The following is a 4,426-nucleotide window of genomic DNA, read 5'->3' as shown; positions in this document are numbered from 1 at the left end:
ATTCTCGTTGCCGGCCGTCGCCCAGTTTCCGACGCCCATATTTCGTTGCCTTCCCTTATCATCCTGCTCATTCTCTTTATCATCATCATCATCAGGTATGTTCACTTTTGTGTTTCGTCATTAAGGTTTTAAGATCATCTTTTTTTGTTTTTCATCTGTTTGTTTTTCGTCTTCTTTGTTATCATTATCATCTTGCATCGTCTACTTCATTCCTCTTATTAGGGTTTTAGGATTTTAGAAGCTCAAACTGTTGTTTTAAATTTTCATTCCTCTTTAGGAGTTTAGATACTCTGCATGTCGTTGTTCATTTCCTATTTCATTCATATTTAGGGTTTTAGGATTATCATGGGTGGAAAAAGGAAAAGAAGTCAAAAGAATAATAAGCCTGGGGATAATAAGCCTGGTGAGAGGGGTGCTACGAAGTGCCCTACAACCCTTGCAGCTATAGCGGCTAAACAACCGCTTAACATAACATAGAACGCGAAGGGTTTCCCTACTGGTCCAAATGCGAAGGATTTATCCACTTGGATTGGATGTTGCACAAGATAGTTTGTGCCTATCCATTTAGATGAAATTAGGAATTTGAATCCAAAATTGGCGCAGTTATTCTTGGATCGTATAAAGGAAGCCTTTGATATTGCCGAATGCTATGATAAGTATTTAATACAGAAGGCAAGGAGTGTCTTAAGGCAGTGGAAGTGTGACGTTGGTAAGTATTGGTTGTATGTGGACAAGGAGACGGGGGAGATGCGTAAGAGCCCACCGTCAAACAAGTGTCCCACCATCACTCAGGAACAATGGGATCTTTTCAAAGCGATTCGAACTAGTGAGAAGTTTGAGGTTAAATATCCTCGCCTTTTAATGATTTACCTATCATTTTTTTAATTAATGAGTTCTCTATAATTTTTTTATTATCTCATCTACTTGCGCTTTTATATAATTTGAAGGCCGTTAGCAAAAGAAATCGTGCTAACATTTCATGCAAGAAGGGGAAATGGTATGGTTCTCGAGGCGGTTACAGATTGATAGAAGACCAACTCGTAAGTAGCATGCATCCCCCTGTTTATTTTATTTTTTTAATCACACTTGGAGTTGATACACATTTATATATATAACTGTTACCATGTTAATGTGTAGGTGGCAAAGGGAGTGACCGACTTGAATCGGCATGCAACATATAAAGAAAAGCACACGCCTAAAGGATCCCGGCAGTGTGACAAATATGATCAGGAAGTGTTGGCCAACATAGTAATTATTATTTTATTAAGACGAGTTCATTACTAACTTTATTATTTTAGTCACAAATATAATTTGAAGTTTATTTAATATATTATAGGAGAAGGTATTGAAGGAGGTAGAAGAAGGGATATTCACTCCCAATGGTCGTGATGACGTTCTTGCTAGAGCGATCGGCCGACCCGAACATCCAGGTCGATTGAGGGGCATCCCGTTATAGGTTGGAGTCACGAAATATTATGGGACAACTGCCCCGAAAAAGAAGAAAAGGAAGGCTAAGACTGAGAAGGCTGACATGGTACCATTTATTGTATTATTTTCATTTAAGTTCACATGTTATTGTTTTAAACAAATTGCTGAAACATTACATTCTTGGCACGCAGGTTCAGTTATTGGCATCCGTGATACTAAAGATGAATTCTGGAGGCAAGCCTTCCGAAGAAGAATTGAAGATGATGGAGGATGTCATTAAAGGGGGTAAGGTACAACAGATTGGTCAAGAGGCCGAGAACACTACTACCTTGGCAATACATGAGAAGGAAGTATCGTTCAACGAGATTTAGAAAGATCAGGTACCTAATGCTTCTTAAGTTGTAACAACTAAAGCCGATAAGGTAAATATATGACTTTCTTATTTTTCTTTTCTTTTTTTTTTGGGTAAGATCGGGGGTGTGTTCCTTGCCAGCTCTAATGCTATAACTTCTGACATCGTGCCATTGGTTAATTTTATTAGGTAAATGAGTCTGAAAAGGAGATGCAACTTGAGTTATCCGCCACTACTGACAATAATCAGGGGATGCAACTTGAGAAGACGGCTGATGGAAAACAGCAGCATACATCCCCTTCAAATCAGTTCACAGTTTTCGGCAAGGTATGCATGAAGTCTTTAATTAGTGTAATTTATATGAATTCTATTAAATTTTGGGATATAATATATAATGTATGTGTATTCTTCAGGCCGTAAATAGGAAGGTAGTTATTCTTACTGACCCTAAATCCGCGAAACATGTGCGTGTTGGCCGGGGTCTCGTAGACTTGCCCACCAAATCAACGGAAGCTTTATTGGTTTATGGCGAACAACTTATGCCTGGTCATAGAAAAGTGGAGATAACTCAAGTCTTAGAAGGCCATGAAAAATTTCAACTGCCCGTCCCAGTTCGTGACGACATTACCATTCTGGCAGATGCGGTTGAAAGTTTCATCCAATGGCCTAATTCTCACATCTTCGTGGCTCGTTCATCTCCGCCTCAACCGAAAGCAGTCGGGGTTAGAAAAAATACCTTTATATGTTAAATTTTTATATGTTAAATGTTTTTATATGTTATTTTTTTTGTAGGGAACAAAAAACACGGATAAGCCGGATAAGCCTAAGTCCCCAGACATGCCAACTACCTCGTCGAAACAACAACTTGATGAGCTATTTAATTAACATCTCCATTTTTTTAAAAACCTCCCTTTATTTATATTTTTTCTGTATTTCTAAAAAGGATGGAAATTTTGTGTAGGGGACAAAAAAGACGGATAAGCCTAAGTCCCCAGACATACCTACTACTGCCTCATCATTGAAAGAGCAGGTTGATGAGGTATTTACTCAAGTACTCTTTTATTTTTATTACTCCAACTAGCTAGGATATGTTACCTTTGGATTTTTTATTATTTTATTTATCTACATGTATAGGCTGGTGGTAGTAGCACAAAAAGAGAAAAGCATTATTTCCCCGCACTGAAAGATGTTAGGAGTATAAACTCCACTAATTTTTCTGGGAGCAAATTCATGCTAAAAGTAAGAACGCTGTCGATGAGGAAACTGTATTTGGAGGCTAGCCATCGCATAGAAACCGAGCAACTGATAGTTATTCCGCTCGAGGAGGATATTTTAGGGATTGAGCACGAAGCAATTTTGTCATGGGAGCTTCTAGCCATTTGGGCTGGCCTTCTCGAGATTGATGTCCACCACCTATTTGTTTGGATGAAGTAAGTTTCTTAATAAATCATTTCATATTCTAATATTCTGACTAGATAGTGTTTTAAATACCGGAATTAATACCGTAATAATGTAGGTTAATGAAATGAGAGTGATCCCCGAGAACAAGATTCAATGTGATCAATACGGATTCCTGTGCCCCTATATTTTATCTATGCATATCGCGTTGATTTTGTACGAAATCGGGTAGATTATATTGCCCGGGGATTGGCGACAAACAAAAAGCTCATTTTTGCCCCTTATAATGAAATCGGGTAATAAACAAATTAATATTACGATTCCACCTACAATTGCATTTTCATAACTAATATTTGTACTTGTTAATAATGATGATGTCTGTTGATGTAGGAGTCATTGGGTGCTGCTAGAAGCCATCATGCCGACCAAGAAGTTTTTTTGTTGGGCTCTTTGCATAGAGAACCAAACGAGACCTTTAAGGGCTTGATTATTAAGTAAGTTTATAATACTGATTTATTTATAATAACATTAAGTTTCAATTTTTATTTATAGCAAAAAGCTCATTTTTGCCCCAAAAATATGAGTTTCTGCCTCCTTTTTTTAATAAAAAAAAGGGCCTTTTAGAAGAAAAGAGCTAACGAGGATGAACCCACAAAAGATTCTGATGATGACCCTACTTTTATTACGATAACAGGGGTACGTGCTCAAATACAATACCTTAAGTGCAAAAATCTGTCTTTAATAATAATACGTGCGCAAATACAATACCTAAAGTGCAAGATTCTGATGTGGGCCTTCTCGTTTCTTCGTTTTTTATGTAATAATAGGTCCCTCTCTAGTCGGATAGCATACAATATGGATACTACGTTTGTCGGTTCATGTTGGAGATTATTATGCGAAGATATATCCTTATTCCAGAAAAGGTTAGTAACTTAATAATGTGCTTATTACTTTTTTTAAATTAGAGCTAATGTTGTCTTGCTTGCTGCTATACCATGATGTTGTTATGCTGAATGATGTATACGATATTGGCTCCTTAAAGGCGATTTAGCATAAAATTGGGCATGTTCATACATATTATAATGCTGCATTTTATTTATGATTGTCATAATTTTATTTTATGTAATTTTTGAATTATGTAATTTTACTTAGTATGGCCTTAGTTTTTAATTGGTATTACCCGAAATGTATGGGAATATCGATTCGGTTGTAATTTATTGTGATCTCGTATCACCGTTTTGTAATTTA

The 4,426-nt window shown here is 36.8% G+C and overlaps 1 long non-coding RNA gene across 2 annotated transcripts; it reads left to right on the top strand.

The window, feature by feature from the left end:
• Positions 1–839: 839 nt before the first annotated feature.
• On the top strand, positions 840–4,101 carry LOC141598382 (uncharacterized). Of its 2 annotated transcripts, XR_012523472.1 has the most exons (9): positions 840–1,040; positions 1,138–1,534; positions 1,626–1,808; positions 1,970–2,107; positions 2,194–2,819; positions 2,915–3,210; positions 3,297–3,474; positions 3,569–3,672; positions 4,006–4,101. It is a non-coding gene; the product is annotated as an uncharacterized LOC141598382 (long non-coding RNA). The 2 variants fall into 2 exon arrangements; XR_012523471.1 differs by having other exon boundaries at positions 1,970–2,819.
• The last annotated feature ends 325 nt before the right edge of the window (positions 4,102–4,426 follow it).

The sequence above is a fragment of the Silene latifolia genome, chromosome 9, assembly GCF_048544455.1.
Source record: "Silene latifolia isolate original U9 population chromosome 9, ASM4854445v1, whole genome shotgun sequence".
Taxonomy (NCBI): Eukaryota; Viridiplantae; Streptophyta; class Magnoliopsida; order Caryophyllales; family Caryophyllaceae; genus Silene; species Silene latifolia.
This window is presented reverse-complemented; position numbering and strand designations above follow the sequence as displayed.